Source organism: Lactuca saligna, chromosome 8 (genome assembly GCF_052625555.1).
Source record: "Lactuca saligna cultivar CGN05327 chromosome 8, ASM5262555v1, whole genome shotgun sequence".
Classification (NCBI taxonomy): Eukaryota; Viridiplantae; Streptophyta; class Magnoliopsida; order Asterales; family Asteraceae; genus Lactuca; species Lactuca saligna.
In genome coordinates, this window is record NC_136424.1 from 139,170,663 (window position 1) to 139,184,159 (window position 13,497).

Genomic DNA, 13,497 nt, shown 5'->3' on the forward strand with positions numbered 1-13,497 from the left:
TATCTTGGTCTATTCGAGAAGAGAAGAAGAGCACAAACAACACCTACGACTAGTTCTGGAGATTTTAAGAACTAAGAAGCTTTACGCCAAGTTCTCAAAGTGTGAATTTTGGCTCCGTGAAGTAGGATTTCTTGGCCACGTAGTAAGGAAGGAAGGAATACATGTGGATCCCTCAAAGATCAAAGAAATCGAAGATTGGTCAGCACCTACAACGCCAACAGAAATCCGACAATTTTTTGGACTCGCAGGCTACTATCGAAGATTCATACAAAACTTCTCCAAGATCGCTAAGCCCCTCACCACCTTGACTCAGAAAGGCGTGGTGTTCAAATGGGAAGATAAACAAGAAGTCGCCTTCCAGACACTAAAGCAAGCCCTATGCAGCGCACCAGTCTTGTCTCTTCCAGAAAGAACCGATGATTTTGTGGTGTATTGCGATGCTTCGAATCAAGGCCTCGGATGTGTGCTCATGCAAAGGGGAAAAGTCATCGCTTACGCATCAAGGCAACTTAAGACACATGAAGTTATTATACCACCCACAACCTTGAACTGGGAGCAGTGGTGTTCGCCCTGAAGATCTGGAGGCACTACCTCTACGGCACCAAGTGCACCATCTTCACTGATCACAAAAGTCTTCAGCATATCCTCAATCAGAAAGAACTTAACATGCACCAAAGAAGATGGGTGGAATTGCTGAATGACTACGAATGTGAAATTCGCTACCACCCGGGCAAGGCCAATGTAGTGGTCAATGCCTTAAGCAGGAAAGAATACCCGGGTCTCCGAGTAAAATCCCTAAACATGACCATCCACTCCCAACTGGCCACGCAGATCAAGGATGCCCCGTTAGAAGCCTTGAAACCAGAAAACGTGGCAAACGAAGCATTAAGAGGGATGGACAAGAACTTGGAAGTCAAAGAGGATGGAACTTGTTATCTCATGAACCGAATCTGGACACCGAAGTTCGGTGGGTACCGAGACGTTGTAATGAACGAGGCCCACAAGAATCGATACTCCATCCATCCTGGGTCAGATAAGATGTATCTAGACCTCAAAAGGTTATACTGGTGGCCAAACATGAAGGCTGAAATTGTTGCTTATATGAGCAAGTGCCTCACTTGCGCCAAGGTCAAGGTAGAATATCAGAAGCCATCAGGACTACTTCAACAACCGGATATACCCGAGTGGAAGTGGGAGCGAATAACCATGGACTTCATAACCAAACTGCCTAAGACATCAGGTGGGTTGGACACCATATGGGTTGTCGTGGACAGATTGACCAAGTCCGTGTACTTTCTGCCAATAAAGGAAACAGACAAGATGGAGAAGTTAACCAGGATGTAAATTAAAGAGATCATGCGACTGCATGGTGTACCTATATCCATTATCTCTGACCGAGATAGTAGATTCACCTCGCGGTTCTGGCAGTCCCTACAGAAGTCTCTGGGAACTAGGCTTGACATGAATACGGACTACCATCCACAAACCGACGGGCAAAGCGAGAGAACCATCCAGACATTGGAAGACATGCTGAGAGCCTGTGTGATAGATTTTGGTAAGGCATGGGATACCCATCTGCCGCTTATTGAATTCTCTTATAATAACAACTATCACACTAGCATTGGAGTCGCTCCATTCGAAGCTCTCTACGGTCGCAAGTGTAGATCACCTCTGTGTTGGGCCGAAGTCGGGGATACTCAGCTAGCCAGAGGGCAAATCCCTGATAGTACCCTTACTGGGCCTGAAATCATAAGGGAAACCACAGAAAAGATCATTCAAATTCGAGAAAGACTTAAGGCGTCTCGTGATCGGCAAAAGAGTTACGCGGATAAGCGACGCAAACCTTTAGAATTCCAGGTCGGAGACCAAGTACTACTAAAAGTTTCCCCCTGTAAATGGATGATACGTTTCGGTAAACATGGGAAACTAAACCCAAGCTACATTGGACCGTTCGAAATCCTTGCCAGGATTGGTCTTGTGGCGTACAAACTCCGACTACCACAAGAACTTAGTAACGTACACCCTACCTTCCACGTATCCAACTTCAAGAAGTGTCTGTCTGACGAGACACTCGTAATACCGCTCGACGAAATCGAAGTTAATGAAAATCTCCACTTTGTGGAAGAACCCATCGAAATCATGGATCGAGAGATCAAGAGAACGAAACATAGTCGCATTCCCATAGTGAAGGTTCGTTGGAACGCAAAACAAGGGCCTGAGTTTACCTGGGAACGCGAAGATCAAATGAATCAAAAGTATCCGCATCTTTTCCCAAACCCTTGAAGTCTCATCCGAGTTTAAATTTCGGGACGAAATTCCCTCTAACGGGGGGATGATGTGACAATCGTCAATCTAGAGTCAAGTCAAGTCATCAAGTCAAACCGGTCAACTCGATTAAACCTTGTGTATTAGGGTTTGTGTTATGTACATAGTGTATAACTTACTATATTAATGGGAAAACATCACTTGGGAAAAGTCTTGTGTTAAAATTTCCTGAGCCTTAGTGCTAATCAATGAACTAAACTAATAAAACCATGTTGCATACTCATCGGGAGTGTGTAGGATCCTTAATCATGACTTAACGGGGCTCAAGAACCTTGCGTTGTGGAGCCAAACACTCACAATGGTCACACATGGAACCTCTCTCAATTGTTTTCACTATATCTCTCTCTATGTCAAATCTCTCCCAAATCTCTCCAAGAATGTCAAATCTCTCCCAAATCTCTCCAAGTATGGGAAACCTCTCTCAAATATCTCTTTGTATGAGAAATCTCTCCAAGAATATCAAATCTCTCCTAAATCTCTCCAAGTATGTGAAATCTCTCTCAAATATCTCTTTGTATGAGAAATCTCCCCAAGAATGTCAAATATCTCCCAAATCTCTCCAAGTATGTGAAATCTCTCTCAAATATCTCTTTGTATGGGAAATCTCTCCAAGAATGTCAAATCTCTCCAAGTATGTAAAACCTCTCTCAAATATCTCTTTGTATGGGAAATCTCTCCAAGAATGTCAAATCTCTCCCAAATCTCTCTTAAAAGTTCCCGTAACTTTTTAGAATCATTCGGGTCATTCCGACCCTTAACCAGGTCGAAAATGGCTTAAAACGGGGTAAAAACGAGAAAAATGGACCTTAGGAACCAAAACCCTTCTCAAGGAGCCGAAGCTCCTTAAGGCCGAGACCCTAGACCGAACGTACCAGGACCGAACCGAGTCTCTGTTAGTCGAACCTGGAAAACCGAATCCTTGTAGCCGAGACCGAGTCTCGGTCTCTGTCTCCTCGCCCCTCTTGGTCTTTGTCCCCTCTTTGTCTCCTTCTCTCCTCTCTGTCTCTGTCGCCTCTCGGCCTCCTCCCGCCTCTCTGTCTCCACGCCTCTGCTCTCAGTCTCTACTCTTTCTCTTCTCTTCTCTCGGTCTCTTCTTTCCCACCTCTCGGTCTCTGCTCTCTCTCTTCTCTTCTCTCGGTTTCTTCTCTCCTCTCAGTTTCTGCCGTCTCTCCTCTTCTTCTTGCATCAGAAGACCGAAACTCGGCCAGATTTCAGAATTTTGTCACTTTTAGCCCCTTTTTGATATTTTTAAAATTTTAAGCCCGTTTTTTTTAACGCGGAATTTTCTCTAGAAATTATATTTTAACATAATAAACCCTAAATATTCATAATTTAAACATATTTTCATGAAAATCATCATCTAAATAATAGAAATCTAATGGGGTATTTATTTAAGGTGGAGTGTTAACCTTGCCTTATCTTATGTCACAAGCAACCACCCCACACCCACTCTATGACCAGCCACACCTCCCCACCTTACCTAGGTCACTTCAATGTCCCTTACACTCAATTTCCACCCATTCCCACATTTTTAGAGCTGGAACAAAACATCCTCTCTCTCTCCTTATTTCTCTCATTTGCTCTCATTTCACCAAGTATCAAACACCACTTTTCTCTCAAACTTTTTCTCTACCAAATTCGAGATTCAAGGCTGATTTTCAAGTGTTCTTCCACTCTTAGTAAGTATAATTCATCCTACTTATGATTATTGCACTTCATTCTACTCAAATCATTGATTGCTTACACAAACTCCATAACTATGATGTTATATTCTCGAAAATCTTCAAGGCATCTCTAAGTGTTCTTCATTTAAACACTTCCATTCTTCAACAATCATCTACTGAAATAACTTAAGGTGAGTTCATACCCCTACATTTTCATGTTTTCTCAAGTTTTTAGGGGGGGAATACAAGTTAAAACACCAAGAACATAACTAAACTTTTCTAACAGCCTTCATCAGAAACGTTCAACTCCATTCACGGACTGTTCTGGGAAACTTAAACATTTTTGTTTTCAAAACTGTATAAGGTGCAAATAGTTGAAGTTCTTAGCTTTAAAATTACTACTTGCACATCTCCATACGATTTTTCTACAATTTATGGTGATTTTTAAAAACCTGCCTATCATTTCCAACAGCAATCCGGACCAGTCTGTGATTATGGACATTTTCACCCAAGTTGGAGGTCATTAAAAATCGTAATAAAAATTATGATTAAACTAGACACATTTTGGAACTCTCAGAATTTACGGATCTAGTTTTCGACTTCGTATGATTTTTCTATGATTTTTCCAAAACAGTGCAGAATGGTTAAAGTTAGCTAAGATCATGTAAATATCATAACACTTTGTATTATGTTGAGCAAAGTGTATAATCATATGTTCTAATTACTGAATGTGTTTCCTTGTTAGTTTATCATCATAAACTAAAACTAAGTCATTCATGATAAATAGTATTCATTCATTTTAGAACACGTATATTAAACTATAAAAAGTATAGCTTAATGAATTCATAACACTAATACATTTCCATAAAAGAGTTCTTACATATTACAAACGTTTTAGATATACTATAATAAGTATAGTTTATGATACATTGCATAACACACTCATACAAAAAGGGTACATTCATAAAGAAAAGTATTACACTCACACACATTATACGTAAACTTGGTACCCTAAATTGTGAGACATTCTCTTTCCATACGTCCGAGTGCTGAATATAATTCCTGTTAGTTATAATCAGAGTCTCCTGGAGGGAGAACGTGATACTTGTATATAGATCTATATTGGGTTTGACACCCCACACCTTGCTGCTAGATACAGTGGGACCTGCAGGTCTACGGGTGACAAATGTCATTTCATTTTCGCGACGCCTGAGAAACGTCGTGGCAGGTTCATTCAGTCATAGTATGATTATAGCGACTCACATAGGGAGATAAGAATTCATAAAGTTTACGGGATTTTATAAAACCTAAGTAGGTTTTATGTTGATTTAAATTCACTTTTTATACCAATTCAAACTCATAGCATTTCTACTAAGTAAGAATAGTTTCTTATACATTTTGGTCTTTGGTCATAAGGCTACATTATACAGATTTTAAGGAAAATATCGGATTTTTCTGAAACAAACGCGACATTTACATGAGAAAGACTTCTATTAGGTTGTATAGCAAAAACTTATGAACTCACCAACCTTTGTGTTGACACTTTTCAAACAACTTGTATTCTCAGGGAATCAATAAACAGGTAATCAAGTGCTTTTGAGGATAGGACGTTAAGGCGTCAAACTTTTCATATTTTGTCAACATATTGTAATTGATTTTGAAACATGTAATTCATACAAGTGATGTAACTTTTTCAATTATATATATGTTGGTTGTGTTTGCTTAAATTACTATTGAAATTGTGGTTTTGATACTATACATGAAGTCCTCCACCCCCGGACGTTTCCGCCATCCTTGGTTTGGGGGTGTGACAAAACCACACAGTCTAAAGAAATTTTAGCTATTTCAAAAATAGGTTCAACTATTAAAGAAAATTACATGAAGCCATTTTTTTAGCTATTTCAAAAATGATTCAATAATTCTAGCTATTTTTTTAAACAATTTCAACAAACCTGTTATAGATGGAAGAGTTGTTATAGATGGAAAAGCGCGGTCTGGGAAGAAGCAAGCAATCAGAGCAACTTGAGAAGGAAGGTGATCGCTGGAAGATCTGATGAGATGGAGAGGCGGTTGGCAGCGGCTGTAGACGCCCACCGGTGTGGAAGGCGCCGACAGGGACAAAAGGAAGATGACCGGTGAAGGAGGGAAGTGTTGAATGGTGAGAAGGAACTATGGAGGCGCTAATATGTCGAGGGAAACAAATGGGTGGGTGTGTTTTTATAATGGGAATTTTGAACTTAGTTTTAATAAGTTAAAGTTTGATGGTAACAACAATAGTTGTGCTAAACTTCTCCACCTAATTCCCACTATTTGTCCTTTTTGAATACCAAACAATGTACAACTATATATGGTTACTAATCTTATAATTGCATGTAATTTGTAAATGCTTGTATGCATCTGTTGAATTTACTTCAAGGCAATGATAATATTTTACTTGCAAAATAATGGAAGTGTGAAGAATACGCTATGTAAGTATGAAATGGATAAATGATTGTAGTCACTTTAGGGAAATGCTTCAAACATTGACATCCATTTAGCTTCTCTTCTTTATATATTTCTTTACATTAAAATTTAGATGCACAGTTTTTCTATATAAGAACTAGCTTTGTGTTTATTAGTAACAAGAAGGAAAGAATTCATCTGTTACACATTTTGTTCGATAAATCTTATCCAAACAGCCCACCATCACATCTGTTAAATATTAGTGAAAAGAAGGAAATAATTCATTTGCTATCACTACAAAAAATATGCCAATTAGTGACCAAAACGAAATGGTCACTAACAATAGAATGAGTCGTCACTAAATGATTTAGTGACCAAAATTTTGGTCGTCACTTTTCGTCACTATAGGTCCGTCACAAAACCAAATTAGTGAGCAGATATAAATATGGTCACTAAACAGTGACAAAAATATAGTCGTCACTAAATTTGTGACGACCCGCTCCGTCACTAAATGTTGTCACTAATCAATGAAAGTCATCACTATTTTATCTACTTAGTGACCAATAAAAGTCGTCACTATTTTATCCGATTAGTGACCATAGAAAGTGGTCACTGGTATATCTAATTAGTGACTATAACAGGTCGTCACTGATTTAGCCTTTTAGACAAAAAAAAAAAAGGGTCAATAATTAAGAAATTATTGAAATATTAAATGTCATTTTCAAAATGAAATATAATAATATCCAATTAGACAAAAGACAAGGAAAATGCTATAAATGTTTATATTACAAAAACAATAACCAAATAAATCTTCATATAAGAACGAATGATTTCCCACCTAAATTATACATGGAATTATAGATCTGCTAACACCACAAAAGCAAAATAGAAGTAATCAAATGAAAAGTTTCATTTATTGGGCATCCTTATGGAATAGTTTTCAGACTCCTGCAAAATATAATGACAAAATGGTCATTTACCAAATAGAATGGTCAAATAGTCATTCATTAAATAGAGGGTAAAATGGTCATGTACTCAAAGGAGAGTAGGATATTGTTTCTTTTGTTGGTAAGCATTGTTTCTAAATAGAAGGGTAAAATGATCATTTGCTCAAATAAGAGTAAGATGCTATTTCTTTTGTGAGTAAGCATTGTTTCTAAATAGAAGGATTAAACGGTCATTTAATCTAACAAAAGTAAGATATTGTTTCCTTGTTAGCAAGCATTGTTTTTAAATAGAAGGGTAAAATGATCATTGACCAAAGAGAAGGGTAAAATGACCATTTACTCAAGCAAGAGTTAGATACTAATTATTTGTTAACAAGCAATATTTCTAAATAGATGAGTAAAATGGTCATTTACTTGGATTCAAATAGTTTATTTTGGTCCTGGATACCCATACACGACTTAATGGGAAAAAAATCTGGTAAGCTATCTATATAGGTGTCTCTTTTTTACTTAGTACAAAAAGTCAAGGAAAAGAAAAGGGTAAACTGGTCATATTATATGGTAGTAGGAATGGAGGGTTGTTACCTTCATATAAGGCAATGCATTATATATCATAGCAATTTCACTTGAGATGTCAGTTGGATATAACACAAGAAAGGTGCTATACCTACACTCACAACCAAAAGTTACAATTTTTATAAAAAAAGTGCAGAAAAATAATGAGATATAAATTCTTGAACCTAGTTGACCAAAGAATGAAGGTCAAACCTGAGCCATTAAAGTCAGTATGGTTACAAAATAATGTATGGTTACAAAATAATGACCAAATAGTATCTAATAATCTAATTATCAACACCATAAATAATATATGGTTACAAAATAATGACCAAAGAGCTAACAATAGGATGTGTTTGAACCTGTCACAATCAAGTTTTTTTATCTTAGTAAAACTGTAATAAAACTGAAAATTATTAACTAAAAGGAAGAAAGGTCTAACCTTAGGAAAACTATAAAGGATTCCCCACACTGCATCCAATCTTGAACTTATTTGAGGCAATGTTGCTGAAACTGAGGATCTTACCAAGCCTTTTTCATGCCAAAAACAACATAAAAATAAGAAATTTATACTTTCTTGAAATTTAAATTGTGAAAATGAAATATGAATTCATAGCTTATCAATAAGATAGAAGTGTAGAAATTACCTATGACACCATGTAGTAACTGTTTCAAAAAGTAAGCAAACAAGAAAAGAAAGAAAGACAAGTTAAAATATATCAAAAAGATGAAAGCAAAAGGGAATGTGAAACACACCTTGGGCGCTTTCTTGACTAGAGCAGCTTCTTTTGAAGTAGGCAACTAGGCATGTAGCTTGAGCAGAGACTCTCACCAAATCAAATAACCACGAACTATCCATTCACCAAATTCTCCCCACGAACTGTCACTCTCAATAAGCTACACAACAACATATTTTATAAAGATTCCACCTTGATTTTATATTCACAACTACAATTCTATAACTGAATACACACACACATACACTTACCAGTGAGATTGGCTACTTAGCTCATTGGCATTGGTAGATCCAACAGATCTGACATGACTCTTGCTTTTGAGCAGTTCCCATATTTCATATATCTTGTACATAGGCACCTCAGAGAGTCCAGGAACTTCTTGTGTTCCTTCAGCTGATTGCTTAATTTCCAACCTGGATTTGTATGTTTATGAATAGATATGGAAAACTAAGTTAGATGGTGTATGTCAAGATTCAATAAAGCTTACATTTGTTTCCTACTTCCATATTCAGAATCATTAGGAAACAAGAATATTTTTAACACATTTATACCTTAATCCCTATCCTCCATACATGAAAAATTCATTAAGATATTAACTTCCAATTTCCTTTGTGATACTTGTAAATTGTTGATTTTAATGATTTATTCCATAAACAAACACTCCATGGAGCCAAGTCTAGGGTTTCGATATCACAAAAGAGAAGTATACCATATTTGACCTCCTCAGAAAAGCAATCATGGAATTAAATAATAGCAAATGTAGGAGAATATAATTGAGCCAATTAATTACCATTGAGTCTACATATCCAGAACAACGGTCTTATCACCGGCGGCAATAACGATTGGCCAAAATGTATCCTTATCAACCTCGGTAACCTGACCTACAACGACCGTTGGAACGTACATCTCCAAGCTCGATCTCACCTTCACCGAAGACCTCAAGTTTTTTCTAGTTTTACTATCGATCGACTTGGTTGAAGCAACGGATTGGTGAACGTCTCTGCCGATGGTAAACTATTTAGTCGGCCATGATGACAGTGATCCAGTTGACGACGGCGACAGAATCGGCCGACAAACATTATGAATTTGTAACACCATTGTACTGATGGAGGGAAGTTATCTCGGAGTATCTGAATGCTTGGAAGGAGATGTGATGGAGCGACAATGGACTGGTGGCGACGGACCGGTGACGATGGTCCGACGACGATGGTTCGGCGCAATGTTGTCAAACTGAAGATTGTTATGTATCAATTTAGGGCAAAAGAGATGTGTTGAGTCGATTTAGGGCATAGTACTCTTTATTGGTAGTCAAAATTAGTCAATCTTGTTTATCCTCTTACTAAACCAATTAACCGTGTTTACAAAAACTATCGGTATAATTATAATTTGGTCAAAATTAGTCAAATCTCCTTATTTAGTCAAAATATAAATACAACAGACTTTTTCAAATGTGTTTTTCTTTTTATTTTTTCAAACTTTTTCCAAATATTATTATAGTAATATGTTTGATAAGTACCAGTCAATAATGTAACCAGTTTTTACGAAATTATGTATAAAAAGAAATAAAGTTGTAGTTATTTTCAAAATTAAAAAGTATTAATTAAGAATATTTTAGTTTTTATTAATTGAAAATTATTATTATTATTATTATTATATATATATAGTCAGTGACCAGTGCTTTATGGTCACTAGTTTTTTTCTTATAATTCATCAGTGACCACTATTGGGTGGTCACTAATTGTTTTTCCCTATTTAAAGAGTAGATGTGAAGTTTTAAATAAGAGTAGTCAGTAACCATTATTTTTGGTCACTAAACATCCAATACAGTGATCATTTTTTTTGTCACTAATAACATATTGACCTTATTGGTAGTCACTGTATAGTTAACATAGTGACACTTATTTTTAGTCACTGAATAGTTGTTATGATATGAAACAAAAGTAGTTTAATTTTTTCACGTTTTAGTGACCGAGTTAGTGACCACCACATATAATTCGTCATTAAATTTGTAGGATTACCAAAATTCAATGACCACTTAAATTCTAGTGACTAAAAGATGCTTTCAGTGGCCAAATTTTAGGTCACACTAAAAATTAGTTACTAATAAAGACTTTTCTTGTAGTGTATATTATTAGTTATTTATATTTATATAACCTCTTCTATACTCAAAATAATCTCTGTTTCAAGGCTAAAATTTGAATCCATCATGAGGATGTAGGACCTCTCACATTCTATGTGGAATGGTAAAAAAAATTCAAAGACTTAACGATGTTGGGAAGAAATATAGATGCAAAGTTCATTTAGGGGAATCAATTGTCAAAAACTCTACAACCAATTTAAATACCATGTTTGACTTTTTTTTTTTTTTTAACTTAGCTTGAGAATCCAATTTAAATCTGCACAAAAAATAAAAGTAGAAAAACATCACAGAATGCAGCACATCAAAATCTTATGCAAAGGGGGGGATCAGTTTACTTAGAAAATGCAAGCCTAGAAATGAAGTCCAGGTAGTCCTTCTTGCGCTCAATCTCATCAACAGCTGCATCTTTTCCAGTAGAAAGCCATTCAATTGTATCATCAATTGCATTCTCCACATTCTTCAAGTCCTTTGGTGGCATATCATTTCTTTTGATCTTTTTCTTCAAATCATATATGATATCATCCAACGCATTGTATGCTTCAGCTCTCCTCTTGAACTCATTGTCCTCATGCTTAAACTTCTTAGCATCCTTCACCATTTTCTCAATCTCCTGATTTGACAACCTTCCACTAAGATTCGTAAGAGAAAGTTTTTCAGTCTTATCTTAGCTGTAACTGTGAGGATACCATCATCATCTATTTCAAAGCAATGTTCAACTACCGAGACTCCTTTAGGGGCAGGTGGAATTCCAGAAATTGTAAACGATCCCAACAAATAGTTATCAGTAGATCTACTGCGTTCACCTTGGAACACCTTAACATCCATATATGTTTGGTTATCTTCAACAGTAAGAATATCTGTGGTTTTCTTTGTAGGTATAGGAGTGTTCCTAGGGATCACAACCCACATAATTTTTCCATCATTCTCCCTACCAAGTGACAATGGAGTAACATCCATTAGCACTAACTCCTGTAACATCTGTGTATACCCACCACTTAACTTTGAAGCCATAACTGCTGCCCCATATGCAACAGCTTCATCAGGGTTGATGCTCTTGCATAGCTCCTTTCCATCAAAGAATTCCTGCAACATATGTTGGACCTTTGGAATTCTAGTCGATCCACCAACAAGAATCACCTCATGTACACTCCCCTTTTCCTTTTTTGCATCGGTTAAACATGTCTCCAAATGGTTGATACACTTTGTGAAAAGATTCATATTAAGTTGCTCAAATTTAGCGCGAGTTATTTTCATGGAAAAATCAATACCCTCGTGGAAGGAATCTAGTTCAATTGAAGTTTGGGTGGCATAGGAAAGAACTCTCTTCGCTTTCTCACATTCGGCTTTCAACCTTGTCATTGCTCTTTTGTTTCCACTCACATCCAAGTCCCATGTCCTCTTAAAATCCTCAATACAATAAGTCACCATACGATTATCAAAGTCCTCACCTCCTAAATGAGTATCACCAGCAACGGCTTTAACCTTAAAAGTTCCCTGTTTTGAAATGGTGAGAAGTGAAACATCAAAAGTGCCACCACCAAGATCAAAAACAAGCACGTTTCTTTTCCTATTGAAACTTGACATATTGCCTACACCATAAGCAATTGCAGCTGCTGTTGGCTCATTGATCATGCGCAAGACATTTAAACCTGCAATAGTGGCTGCATCCTTTGTTGCTTGACGTTGACAATCATTGAAATAAGCAGGGACTGTGATCACAGCATCTTTCACAGTGTCACCGATATATGCCTCTGCAACTTCTTTCATCTTAGTAAGAACCATTGATGAAATTTCTTCAGCAGAAAACCGTTGCTCATAACCCTTGTAGGTAACCACAATATTGGGATTGTCGCTTGTCCCTTCGATAACATTGAAAGGCCACAACTTCATGTCATCATGCACTTCGGCATCGCTGAATCTTCTGCCAATCAGCCTCTTTGCATCTATGAATCCGAAGTAAATCAAGCATAAGATGAAATCAAAGAGAAACATTATTAATTAAGCCATGAAAAATGTGAACTGACCGACGTTCCTTGCAATTTGATTCTTGGCACCATCGCCAATGAGACGTTCAGCATCAGTGAAAGCAACACATGATGGGGTCGTACGGTTGCCTTGATCATTTGTTATGATCTCAACTCAATTGTCTTTCCAAACTGCAACACATGAGTATGTTGTTCCCAGATCAATGCCTATCGCTGGTGACCCTTTTCTACTACCTGCCATTAATCTTTCATCAAAAGAGAAAGTATATCAGCTTATGATTAGTGCTCACATTTATCCGAGTCTATGACGTGTATTTTAGGCATCCATAATGTATTGAATTCTAAAACTTTTAATGGATTGTCATATCACTATTTCAGTTTTCTTACAACTTTATAATTTACTTCTTATAATGCATTGAAAAGTTCAATGGAACATAGTTTTAAAAAAATTATAAAAGTTTGTTTTATCTCATTGAATTCCAAATCCTTTGAACGTCAACTTGGCATCTCACTATGATTGAATTTAACCCATTTAACCATGCATTCCGGTTCATTCAACCATTCCATTGAACCGTTTATTGTGCATACCCACCCCACGATGAGAGTCTAGTCGTTGGGGATGCGTTTATGCTTCAAACTCTGGCACACCCAAAATATAGTTAGTGTTCCGACGACTGACATTCTAGGTAGGTTTGATGTGGG

The 13,497-nt window shown here is 36.9% G+C and overlaps 1 long non-coding RNA gene and 1 pseudogene across 4 annotated transcripts; both read right to left on the reverse strand.

Annotated features, from left to right (window-relative positions):
* Nucleotides 1–7,199: 7,199 nt before the first annotated feature.
* On the reverse strand, nt 7,200–9,959 carry LOC145013334 (uncharacterized). 4 transcript variants are annotated; one of them, XR_013664929.1, is made up of 7 exons: nt 9,461–9,959; nt 8,922–9,083; nt 8,690–8,830; nt 8,581–8,599; nt 8,376–8,464; nt 7,964–8,295; nt 7,200–7,379 (listed from the first exon to the last, which is right to left on the reverse strand). It is a non-coding gene; the product is annotated as an uncharacterized LOC145013334 (long non-coding RNA). The 4 variants fall into 4 exon arrangements; XR_013664930.1 differs by having other exon boundaries at nt 7,964–8,045; nt 9,461–9,957; XR_013664928.1 differs by having other exon boundaries at nt 7,964–8,464.
* A 1,177-nt stretch (nt 9,960–11,136) lies between these two features.
* On the reverse strand, nt 11,137–13,036 carry LOC145013041 (heat shock cognate 70 kDa protein-like; annotated as a pseudogene).
* Nucleotides 13,037–13,497: the final 461 nt, after the last annotated feature.